Source organism: Zonotrichia albicollis, chromosome 7 (assembly GCF_047830755.1).
Source record: "Zonotrichia albicollis isolate bZonAlb1 chromosome 7, bZonAlb1.hap1, whole genome shotgun sequence".
Lineage (NCBI taxonomy): Eukaryota > Metazoa > Chordata > Aves > Passeriformes > Passerellidae > Zonotrichia > Zonotrichia albicollis.
The window spans coordinates 21427783-21441011 of record NC_133825.1 but is presented as its reverse complement, the minus strand read 5'-3'; the positions used below and the strand labels follow the sequence as shown (position 1 = coordinate 21441011).

The 13229-nt window shown below is 42.4% G+C and overlaps 1 protein-coding gene across 12 annotated transcripts in view; it reads right to left on the bottom strand.

Moving 5' to 3' along the window:
* The window catches only part of RTKN2 (rhotekin 2), a 63329-nt gene that overhangs the window by 49319 nt on the left and 781 nt on the right, over nt 1-13229 (bottom strand). For 2 of the 12 annotated variants that reach the window (XM_005488062.4, XM_074544587.1), the window contains exon 2: nt 632-736. The exons of 1 other annotated variant lie outside the window; for it this stretch is intronic. The gene's annotated coding sequence lies outside the window, so the exon portion shown is untranslated. 9 more of the 12 variants (XM_014267751.3, XM_074544589.1, XM_074544586.1 and 6 more) reach the window with 8 other exon arrangements.

The window sequence follows — 13229 nt, the reverse complement described above, 5'->3', positions numbered from 1 at the left end:
AAAACAAGGAAAATCCTGCACAGTCACTGCTGCTAGTGCAGAGAAGTCAGAAAGAGGTAGGGTGAATTAAACAGAGGATCTATATCCTGCCTTCTGGGGTTTCTTAAGTGAAACATTTTTTTCAGATGAATCACACCATCCTTTTATTTGGCATTTGATTTGCATTGCAAAGCATTTGGCTTCCTTCTAGTATTAGGGAAACTGGATAGCAGAGAAAAGATCATTGTCTATCTAAATCACTGTTCTGCTCAAGTGTTAGATCAGCATATTATTTTAAATGTTAGGCCCATCATTTTGGTTTAGCAGGTACAAAATGTCTACACCTACTCTTGACAGCACTGCAGTATTTTTCTTAATTTCTTAGTTCCCACAGCTTGCTACACCTACTCCTTGAATTCAGAGTGTGCCAGTAGAAATGCATTCAATTCCTCTTCAGATTTATCCTAAATAGAAATCTATGAAGATTTGTACTGGACACGTGGGAAAGAATTGCAAAGGCTTTTTATAACTGACTACTTATTTAAACTGAAGAGCAAACTGTTCCCATTGATTGCCACTGGCTTTGATTGCCATGGTGTGTGACCACTATAGATGGGTGGAATGGGCAGGGACTGGAGTTTAGGGTGTTTACCTGGCCACTTACTGGAGCTCAGTGACTCATTTCTTCATTTCAGCCTGCTGAGGTCAGTTGAAAGTCTCTCCATCTCTTAGCTGGGCAGAAAGGCAACATGGAGTCCTACAAAACAAAAATATGGGTAACTACCTTATTGTAATGCACTTCAGGCTCAGTTTTGATTGGTTGAGATGAAAATTAATCACCTGTCTGACAATGAGCTAAAGCTTAACCCTATCATGTTGAAAGTTATGGTAAGAGAAAACTTTATAGGCTCTTTCTTAGCTGAGCAGTGTGAAATAGGTTCCCTCTCTAAGGTAGTCATGGACCCAGTTGTTGAAGATGTCATCCTCTACCATGCAGGTGCCCAAGCCAGCTAGGATGTATCACCCTTATCTTCCTGCCATAATTAGACAGAGCAGCCAGAACAGCTGAGAATAAACTCTTGCTATTTCAGGTGTTCTCAGATTAATTTTATCCTGAGAGCTTCTTCATCTTCTGCTCAAGTTTTTTTTTAAACATTCTGCAGCTCTCCTCCAACTGCTATAATGCTCCCAATGGCACCAGGATCACATTCTGTATGATGCCATCAACTAAACATTGATACCAAGGTGCTTCAATAAACTATTTTGTTGATCATTTCATGTTCCTGTAGAATTTCTAAAAGAAACTGTAAAGGTTGAGAATGTTCAAGGAATTATTTTTCCTTTACCCAGAGGCCAGAAACTGACTCCTCTCAGTATTTCTGATGTCAATCCTATATTGAAATGCCTTTAGATTAAATTAATGTAGTCTTTTTGAATCACCATGAGAGATAAATGTACTCAAAATACATTTTATAACAGAAATAGTAAGTTAAATAAAATCCATCCTCATATTAATTCAGAAAACAGTTCCTGAGATCAAACCTGAAAACAATCAAACTAAACATTGCATGACTTAAAACTGCAATTTGATCATCCTCTAAATCCTAAAGTTGCCCAGACCCAGGACAGTGGATGAGTGACTAACCAAGGTACACCAGTCACATGTATTCTGCTTGGGAGACCAGGGACATTGGTTTTGAAGCCAATTCACATGTTGTTCCCACACAGGCAGAGATTCAAGCCCATCAGAAGTATCCTGTTGGACAAGGCTCCTCCGAGGTGGCTGAGAGCTTCACTAGAAGCCTTTCTGCAGCTGAGAAGACAATGTGGACACACAGGATCTAACAAGGCACAAATTTTGCAGCCTTTCCCTAAGTTTAGAAATCTACATGGTCTGTCTTTTCTATTCCACTTTTTATCTTTACAGCAGTTGAAAGAATGAGGTCATCTTTAATTCCTTTCAAAATCAAAGGTGATCAAAATTGGCTGCTTGACTCCATTGCTTATAGAGGGACATTTATACACACAGAAACGGTGACACAAAAATAACACTGCTGCTTAAACCCAGAGAGGTCCTTTTGGCTCCATATTATGGGGAGATTCCATACAAGGAGGGTATCCTGGAGATTCTACACTTCCTTACCATGCCTTTTACCAGGATTCCTCTGTTGGTTACAGAGTCCTGGTTTGATTTCTTGGGTATTTACTGCAGGTAGCATTTGGTGTATAAAATACCCATCTGAGGCAGCTGCATCAAATGTTTGCTAGGCAGTGTGCTGGTGAATTCAGTTTGTGTCATGGGACAATCTAACTGGGCACTCTGTGTGCTGGTTCCAGGTTAGGCCTGTTAGGATTTTTCTCAATTGATCTTGCAGAGACAAGGGAGAAATCACAGGATCATTTAATGGATTGCCACTTTGAACCTGAAAAGGTGATTACATGCACTGAGAATATAAAAAAATCTAACAGTAAATTCCTACATGAGAAAATAATGCCAGAAAATCATCTTCCTTTTGAGAGACAGAGGATTCCACCTATTGCTGTGAGAGCAGGTGTAAACCCACTTCTGATAGCAGCCACCCAGGTAAAAGGAGCAATTCTCCAGATAGCTCTTGGGACTGGCTTTCTTTTCTTTTCCTGAAGGTAGATGCAGGCCAAGTATTTACAGATGGACCCTGTTTTTCCCAAACAATGCAGAATGTCTCTGCAGAACACAATACTTGGAAACAATCTCCATCTGAAGTGAGTTTGTAGTTTGGTCTGATTTTTCCAAGTACTGGAAGATAGGTATCCAGGGAGAGAAAAGCAGCAAAGCAATGTGCTCTGAGACCAAGCAACTTCAGCTGCCCTCTGTGCAGCCACCTGCACTCCAGTTCCCCCTGCACTGCAGCAGAAGTAAATAGTGACTCACCCTTACCACTGCACATCTTGAGGTGACAGCTGGCACAATAACTGAGGCACAGTAGCCCAGCATAAATTAACTTTGCATTTCACACACTATTTGGATTGTTTGGATCCAGTCTCAGGGAGGATATTCAAAGGAGCACGGACAGGGATCTGTACTTCCTGCAAACTCTCACTTTACCATAAGAAATGTTTCTCATTCATATAAGATTGGTTTTTCTCAGTAATTTTCCCAGTCACACTTGGGGCTACAACCATCTGCAGCTACTTAGTTTTTCCTGCCTTGCCACAAAGCTGCAGTTTTTCTGCATTTTTCTGCCCTGAGTTGGGTTCCAGCTGCATAAATGGGCATTTGTCACGCAGATCAGGCCAAGAAAGAGTGAGCCAAAGCAAGAAATATTAACGTAAATATTATTTTATGAAAATAGAACAGAAAAAAAGTCTTATTACTTTCAATATATTTATTGATATGTGCAACATAATAACGATTTCTAGCTGGAAATTTCTATCAGAGGTTTTAAGCCTCTGGTCCTTAAGGAAAATCTGGCTTGCAAATTATGTCCTGTTTCTTACAGAAATAGATACTGAATAAATATTGAACAGTTCATCCACTCAAGGGCTTAGATTAAAAAAATACATCCATAGGAATAAAAGGATTGAAGTTTTTAGAACTGCCAGATAATGTTTCTATTCTCAGCATCCCTAGTTGCTGTGCCTCCACCCCACTTCTCCCTAAATCCAGTCACCTCCTCTGGCCCTCAGAGTGCAATACCACTGTGGAATAACTTGCCTCCTTGAAACCTCAGAAGAGCCATAATGCAACAAGAAGTACTTGTCACATCACAGCCAATACTGGCACCCCAGCAGGGATGTCAGCCCAGAGCCAGACCACATCTTTTATACAGGTGATGCTTTTTTGTGGAATCACTGGGGTGCTGGGTGGCAATTGTCCATCCACATGTAGGAGGGACTGGGATATCATTCCAAGGTGCAGAAGGATCCAGGGGCAGAAGTTTGCTGCAAAGAACACTCCATGGCTGAGCTGATGGGCAGCACACCCTCTCTTCAAGCTTACCTCAGCTGCACTGAAGGAAACCAGCCCAGCTAATTTTTTTCCCCTACTCCAGCTCCCCTCAAAGTCAAACCATGGGGAGGGGATGAAACTGGGCTATGTATGTGTTCTCCTCAATGTGAGATGGAAACACTTCTTGCTAATAATATTTTTTGCCTAACAAGATGACCCATTTTTACTCATCATTATGGAAAATCAGGGGTTGAGTAGCAAATATGAGTAGCTACATTTTACCTGAGGTTGGTTTGTCAGACATTTCTATCATCCCTCTAACCATTTCACAGCCTGTTAAATGAGCTGAGACAACACTTCATGTCACTGTTAGAATTTTAAATTAAAATTATGGTAACAATAAATAGCACCTCATGTTTTTACAGACAATTTCATCTAGAAGAATAAAAATAACTAGTTCTGCCTGGATGCATGCATGACTTGCACACATGCACATGTTTACTTTCTTATCTAAAAAATCAATTTGAGTTCTAGGAAGCTATTTCTAGCACTTGATTCTAACTGTGTGTTTGTACAGTGTCATCAAAAAGCAATCAGGATGTTTAAAGAAAAACCAACAAACAGCAAGTGCATTTTATAACAGGTTCTTTAAGAAGTGAATGCAGATCCAGAGGGATCCAAATCTGGTACAGAGGGACACCTGTTCAAGATAATCCCCAAATACTTTTTTGCTAACAGTGTTTGTTCACTAAGTCTGTTTTAACCAACAAGTTAAAATCTCTTCTCTCTTTTATTCCTTCTCTGTTCAGGAATGTCTTCCCTGTCCATAAACAATCTCTGCATTATATAGGTATGTATAATATAATGCCTTATCTGCTTACATGGACAAGGCATTATGTTTTGTGAGAGAAAACACCAGCAAAAGCAAGCCACTACCTAAAAGGAAGACCCTTTTTTCTTAGTTTAGTTCATAGTGTGGACAATCACAACAAAGTCTTATTTTTTTGAAAATACCCCTACTCTGCCATACAGCAGAAGTGTATTAACTTCCATCTTTAGCAGAAGCTCCAGGAGGGAGCTTTGAAAGATGCAAGTGAACTGTTGCTCCTCATCTGCCCTTTGCCTAAAGTCTCTCTCCCTAAGTCCATCTCTCTCACACTTCTGTGAGGGACAGGCTCTTTCACACACACACGTGGCTACACAGACAAGAACACACTCTTGCTGAATGGATTTAAACAGCCACTTGGCACCACCAGGCACTGAAGCACCCAGAACTTCACTGGCAGCTTTCATGCAGGCAGTACACACATTACTAATCTCAACAGGTTTTTCTCATTACCACCTTAGTCACACAATTTTTTAGGCATTCCTTTCAAATTATCTTAAGACATGACATTGCTAGGTTGGTGGAGAACTTCTTAGACAATTTTCGACGTAATAAGTTTCATACATCTTTGGCACCATAATGGATTGTTACCTTACTGTAAAACCTTCATACCTTCTCTGGGAGTCCTCGTGGGCAGCTCCTCACAACGCTGACTCCTTTTGTCCTTCTTCTGCATGACCACCTGACCCTTACTGTCCCTCATGGGAAATACTCACCCCTGCTGTCCCTTGCTCAACTGCCTGACCCTTACTGTCCCTCATGGGAAATACTCACCCCTACTGTCCCTTACACAACCACCTGACCCTTCCTCTTCCCAGCACATTCTCCAACTCCCCTCTAGAGCAGCTAACTCACCCTTCTCTAACACCCATCCTTATTGGACACAGCTGTGCCCTATTAAAGGTAAGCCTTAATTGGACACAGCTGTGGCCTATTAAAGGCAGGCCTGTTCCTAATCCTTGGTAATTAGTACAGCTGCAACTCCTCAGGGGTGAGATTGCCTTCAGCACCATCTCTTACTCTTCCTACAATCCATTATATGCCACCAAGTGTACTTTACTGGCAGTCATCTCAATAGCTGGCTAGAAAGTCATCCATGGCAAACAACTTCTCCAGGCTATGCCTCTGAGGCATCAGATTTTTGTAAGGAATGAATCATTCTCTTGTTACTTACTAATGGTTTCACCTCTGAGCATTTCTAAACTAAATTTAGTGATCTAACCAAATAGCCTGAGTTGGGATAAAATGTTTCAAAGAGACTCTAATCACACGTAGCACTGAAGCTTTCATTAAAGCCTTGGAGAGAAACTGCTTGGGGAATTTTGCATGCTGGGAAGGCTCACCTGAGTTTAGCATAGGCATGAATCAGTACGGAGACAGAACCAAGCCCCATTTGGATGAGATCTGTTTGGGCTCTGTTCCTGCTCTTTGTGGGAGGATCCTTGGCTGCAAATTATATAAAGTTAGCAGCCATCTGGGGGCAAAAAAAATTGAGGAAAAGATAGAAAACACCATGGCCCAGTACATTTTTCTTCTTTGGTGAACACATGTTCTTTCAGTTCCCAGCCTCAGATGGAGCAAGAAGTGTCTGGTTACACAGCCTTCAAGACCTACTGCCTGAGAGATAGATGTGGATGTGAAAACCTCTGTTTTCAGGAATTTTTTACATATTGACTCTTACCTATCTTTCAAATTGTAAATATATCTATGTTTCACTGTACATGTGGCAGTAGCAGGAGCACAGTATTTCCCAAGGACTGTGCCTTTTATTTATCCAATTTTTCCAAGGATATGTATCTGTTACATTTTCTAGAGCACAGCTTGTTTATTTGTTTGCTACCTGCATACATATCTTTAGTTCACTGCACTTTTTAGCTCCTGTGAATAAGAACATGTCATTGACTTCAGAGCCTTCTTTTGAGAAGAAGCTCCTTTGTGCATAAAACTATTTGACAGAACCTTCTTGCATGCTCACAGGCAGGGCCTTCAAAATTGTATTAAAGACAGTCCAGCGCCTTGCTCTGAACACTGCAGATTTAGCAACTGCAAAGGGTAGCATTCATTAAAACAACAGAATTTAAATAGTCCCTCGAAGAACAAACTCACCTCAGCTTGCACTACACAAGACATTGCTTTAACACAGACCATTTGGCACAAAATACCTGATGTAAATAGAGGCCCATTTCTGCAGCAAGACACTGCCTAACACTTCCATAGTGAGTACCATTTAGAGAAGAGCAGGGCTGCACCAAGAGACAAACAATTGCCTTGCTTTCATGCTCAGGTGATTTTCACCCCATCTAACAGATATCTGTCCTTGTCACATGCAATCTGCTGCAGAAGAGGCAAAGGACTCCGGAAGAGCTGTGCATCCTGTGCAGAAAAATATCATTTTTCCTTCCCAGTTTGAGCATTGCTTGGCTGCAATCTGAAAACTGCATGTTAGCAGCAAAGCTAAAACACTGGAGAAAACCAGGCTCTTTCATCTCACTGCCATGTAGGAACTGATGAGTGCTCTGTACTTTTCTTCTAAGTTTGTCCCTTTCCTGTAGATTGTGTCTTCTCTTTATCATATAGAAAGGCTGTTGGCTTAAGTGAGCCCCTCTCCAGTAACTTAGAAAGCCTCATTCATCCCCCCCATTCAGAGTCCTACCCAGCAGAAGCCTCCAGCCTCAGTCATTCTCCCAGGACAGCAATAGCTGATCCCCCAGACCTTTACAATGCAAACATCAAAGTGCTCACATGAATATCAGAAAAAAAAGGAAAGAGTGTGAAGGAATAGAATTGTCCCTAAGCACCCAATAAAATCAATATACTTTCAGATGACATTAAAGACACAAGTCTGAACTGTCTTCTGTGTCCCTGTGTGATACTTGGGATGCAGGTACCCTGAGCAGAAGGGAATTTAAGATATGGAATCATTTAATATATGGCATCAATGTGAAAAGCTGAAGAGCCAAATTTTCTCAGGGAATAGAAATTACTACACTCAAGCTACAGAAAAGTTTGTAGCATTCTACTAAGTTTTGTCAGTATTCTTCTGAATCCAAGCTAAGGTTTCCCTGTTGGTTTGAATTTATTACCATTGTGTAATAGTAAACAGAGAATAAAATACCTTTTATTGCCCAAACTGACATTTTATTCCCTTCCTCCTGTTTTGGTTTTCCTCCTTTTGAAAGAACTGCTGTGTACTGTATGCTTCACAGTTTGGATATTTTTCAGTATACTCTTCCTTTGTGTTCCTTCTGAGTTATTGCATTATCATATGTAGGTAAGTGGCCCAAATGTAGTGGTCCTTAAAAATCATATTAAGTTAAGATTGTTGATATGTGACAGCAAATACCAAGCAGCCCATGCCAGCAGGAACCAGAAGCAACATAGCAAATTCTCAGTGGCACCTAAGTCCCTGGCTATAAGAACTGACATGAATTTGGGATTTTACTTAAGAAAATTAAATAATTCCAAGTTATATTAGTATGGATACTACATAGGAAATGTAATGGTAATTTCTTCATGATTTAAAAATTCTTATCTGAATACAGAAAATGCCTAAAGGACATTTGAAATTGAATTGTAATTTGAAATGAAATTGAATTTGAGTTGAAAGGGCCATAAATACCTTCCGAGGTTCTGTCTTTCCAATGCTTCATTCCAACAAGCACTCGGCCATTGTTCTGCTAATTGAAACTTCAGTGGGCACATGATTTTGCAAAAACCTATCATCATTCATATTGATATTTTAATTTGCAGAAAGACCAGTGATGGAAGAACTGTGAGCTTTGTGCCATTGATTTGTTTATATGGCCAGATGTTGTGTGGAAACTTCTTTGCTTGTGCTGTCCCTTCTGGTTGACCCCAAATCCATTTTGGATTATGTGATAGCATTACCTGGCCAGAACATGGGAACAAGCAACGTTTCCAAATAAACTAAAACTGAAACGGGATGAGCTCTGGATTCTTCTCTTCCATTACTTGGGCTTTACTATCAGCCATGTTAGAAAGTGCTCCCCCCAGAAATATCTTAGCTTCAATCATAGATTACCATCTGCAATGTATTTTGATCTTAAAGCTACGGAATCCTCATCCTGACAGTCCCAGGGCTGTAGACGGAGGTGTTGCTACACTGTGGCTGCTCACATGAGGAGCAGGAGTTAAATGGCTTTGTTAAAAGGCTCCAGTTTATTTTCATTAATGTTACAACTCAGAGTTTAGACTTCTGACCTCTGAAGAAGAGGCACTGGAAACTCAGTATGTTCTTCTTCCCTTTCAAAATAAGCACAGTAAAGAGTCACTTGGCTGGAAGGTAAATCCCCCCAGCTTTTCCTCTCAAGAGCTGATAGTTATATTTTCTTTATCCTCCTAACTAACTGAAGTCACTTTTTTGGAAGGAAAATCAAAATGGCTGAAGTTGCAGCCATATCTCCTGCTGACACTCCTCCCCACAGCCCATCTTCTCCTGTCTCTGGGAAAATATGCTCACAGCCATTTAACATCTGAAAACTCTCACCATGTATGGACTAAATGGTGCAAATCAACCCATAAGAGAACCCTTTAGTCTCTATTTTCCCATAAGAGCATGCAACAGTATGGGTAGAGAAGAGGAAAGATCAACAACTTTCCAGAGTCAGCTCCAGCCAGGGGTTTCCTATCAGGACAATAATGAGTTTGGAGAGCCTGAAGGAAGGCTGGAAGCTGACTGCAAACCAGACAGGATAAGCTGCTGCAGGACCAAGGGCAGTCTTGCAGCTTGGTGCCTCTCTTGATGCTGTGGCAACTCATTTGAAAACACAGACTTGACTTCACGTATGATTTCAAAAGATGGAAGACTGATTCAGATTGGAGTGCCCCTCAAAAGGAGGAGAAGGCAACAACTAACCAGCACCAAGAGTCACAAACTCAACACATACATTCATGTTCTCCTCCCTCCTGTTCACTCTCCCTGCAAGCAGTGCCATTCAATCAGTATGCTAAAATGCAAAAGCCTCCTTCCTACTGCGTGGGTATGAGTGCCAGTGGCAGCAAAATGAACATTGTTGTATCTTTGATGATTCCTGAATATATCTGCATGTAAAGGTAATATGAATCCTCATCTAAGGCACCACTGCCACATGAATCACTCAAATACTTCTTTCAAGTTTCTAAGGTCTTTCCTTAGATTTTACTAGTCACTTCTTACTTCCTCTCAATAAACAGGAAGACAGCAAGTATTAAGTGCAGGTAAGTTTCAGCTGCTCAAGTTGTGTGCATCTGTAGTTCACACTCAAGCACTGAGAAAAACACAGCATTCCCAGCATACAAATTAAGTGAGCTGAATAGGCACACCTATTTCGGGCACAGCTTTACAGAATGAGGGGACTGAGCCAAACTCCCAATCCCATCTGTATGCAGTGGCAACGGATGTGCAGCTGTGGGTTTTTATGGAACCATATATAGTTCAGGCAAACTTCCCCAAAAGTAATTCCATGCAAATTCATGTCTCCTATAAACGGGCTAGATCATGCAATGAAGACCTGTGTGGGGAGCGTGGGTGTGAAGAGGAGAGACAAAAATTTCTGACACACCTTTTCAAAGCAAACCAGCACACAAACAAGGAAATCAGAGGCTGCTGAATGTAGCCAAAGTCATCACAGTGAATCCAGTTCTACACCACATAAAAAAGGCTCCCACAAACATGTCAGCATTGAAGGGCAAGTGAAAACAAAACTGGCTCACCTATGTTCCTCATTTAGAATAAGAAAAATAAAACATCATAAGATAAACAAGTACAGTAACTTGTAAAAAGAAAACCAGTTTTATAATATTCCTTTTTCTGTCTACCTTCAGTAAAGTGGAATCATCAGCTTTAAGGAAGCTTTAACCTATTTTAAGGTCAGATGGGACCCTGTAAAACAGCTGCAGACTACAACCTGAAAAAAGGCTGAATACTTTTAATATTCCACCTCCCTTGCAGCACCAAACAGGTTGGTACATGCTGTTTTCATTTAAATAACTTTTATCCTTCTGGAAATTATACTGCAAAGTGTTTAAAAAGATCTTGAAAGAGAGTGATGTATACAAATAAACAGGATAATGCCTCCCCAGCAGTTGGCAGAATTTCACAGTCCTACATCATGACTGTGTCAATTTGGGCTTTGTCTAAGTGATAGGGGTAGATTCTACCCACTCCAGATTTAAATCAGAGAGGATAAAGCTCAGACATTTAATGGCTGATGCACATTCTCTGCACAGTTACTGTGTATTAAAGGGAGTCTGTTCCTATCCAAATGTTGAGAGAATGACTGAACTGGACATCTAAATGGCAGCATCAGGAATTGAAAACTGAAGACATGAGGAGCGGGATCCCAATCCAGCAAAACAAATACCTGGAGCGCAAGTAAACCCTGAGAAATCTTGAAAGAAGAATTTCTGGGGCTAAATGGTTGCCTGATTTCAGATCTAATGGGCCAAAACCATGTAGCTTAGGCTGCAGAACAATGGGCTCCTTCAAAGTCATCAACATTTTCTGTGCCTTAAGACCATGTTCCTTTTTATTACTGTCAGCTGCAGAGGGCAGGTGGGTGTCACCTCTTCTAAATGTGGATGAAGCTTCAGGTAGCATCCCATCATGCTGAGCTCACCATCTTGTAGAGTATTCTTTTGCACCATGGAGCATCAGCACCGAGTACCTGTGACATGGAGGAGCTAGGAAGGCAATGGGCACAACAGAGACAGATTGGACAGTAGAGGGCAACAGCCAAGAAAGTGGGAAACAAAATATGGTTATATCCTGTGAGTGTTGGCCTCCTACAAAGAAAAAATGAGGAGTCCCAAGTCTGGCAGCAAACATTGTTCAAAGCTATTCCCTCCTGACCTCCTTTCTAGGCTTTGGTACTGCTTGATGACAAGAGAAGGGCAAATCACCACATTTAGGCAAGGTAATAAAGGACAACCAACTCATGCAAAATGCTGCAGCCTGGATGGTAGCCCACACACTTCAGAGATTAGCTGAAGCTCTGAAAAGCAATTTGAGTAACTTCCTTTGATGTACCATCTGGTGAATAATTTACTGGGAATGTCTTAATCACATCAAAGGTATCTATCAATGTGCTCAGATTTCTCAGTGTTTAAGACTCTGCCTGTATATTGTGCTCAAGGAACAGACATAATAGTACAGAATTAAACTTTACTGCAGTACTCCCACAGTAATAAAAAAAAAAAATCTGCAGCATATTACCAGTATGGCCTCAAGGACTAGGTTTAGGAAGAGCAATATTTCACTGCTACCTCAAAAAGGCTGCTACTCTACAATCAGCCTTGCTCATGTTTCCAAAAATTTATAAAATAGACACTCATCTGTGGCATAAAAAATGTTAAGAAGCACATCTCCCTATTCAGAGGGCTTATTGGCAGGGTTCTCTAACATCAATCACATGGGTTTAGACCCAGAATAGATTTAGACTAGATCTAAGGAAGAAATTTTGTGCAACTAGAGCAGTGAAACACTGGGACAGGTTTCAAGAGATGTTGTGGATGCCCCATCCTTGGAAACATTCAAGGTCACATTGGACAGGGCTCTGAGCAACCTGATCTAGTTGAAGATATTTCTGCTTATTGCAGGAGGATTGGACTAGAAGGCCTTTGAAGGTCAACCCAAACCGTTCTATGTGTCTATGACATGCATTTGTCATACTCCAAATGGGAGTACTGCAATTACTGTTTCCCCTCTCTAAATACTGAGACTAAATTGCTAAATTGGGGTCATATTAAAAAAACCCCTAAGTGAACAAACTAAAAACCCTACAAAACTTAGTGGCTATTAAATATCCAGAAAGCCCCGAATACCCCTGAAAGCCAAAGCCAGATTATACTTATTTGCATGTGCCAGTCCTGTCTTGATGCTTAGGTGCTTTATATTGCGTTGTCCTTCAGCATCACCCTAGCACACCCCGCGCAGCTCACTCACTGCTTTGCTGTGCTGACAGGACCCCGCAAAGCCCCGCGAACGCCCCCGGCCAGGTGCTCACGGCAGGCGGGTCCGGAGGAGGTCGCTCCGGCGAGGGGAGCGACTCCGGCCCCGGGATCGCGCCCCCGTGGGCTGCTGACACCCACCCACCCACCGACGCCCGCCCGCAGCACCCCCCGCCGGGCATCCCCGCCCCTCCGCATCCCCGCCGCTCCCCGCTCCGCATCCCCGCGTCCCCGCCGCTCCCCGCTCCGCATCCTCGCCCCGCCCGCCCCGCCCCGCGGGCTGATTTACGGCTCTGCTGAAAACGCCGCCCCGCTGCCGCCACTAGCAACAAGTCGGGTGAGTGCGGCGACCTTGCGGGCGGCCGAGGCCCGCGCCGAGCCGGTGCCCGGCGCCGCTCCGCTCCGGCAAGGCCCGGGCGGCGGCCGAGGCGAGCGGAGCCGCGCCGAGCGAGCGCAGCCGGCGGGGCCGTGCGGCCGGAGCGCCGCGCC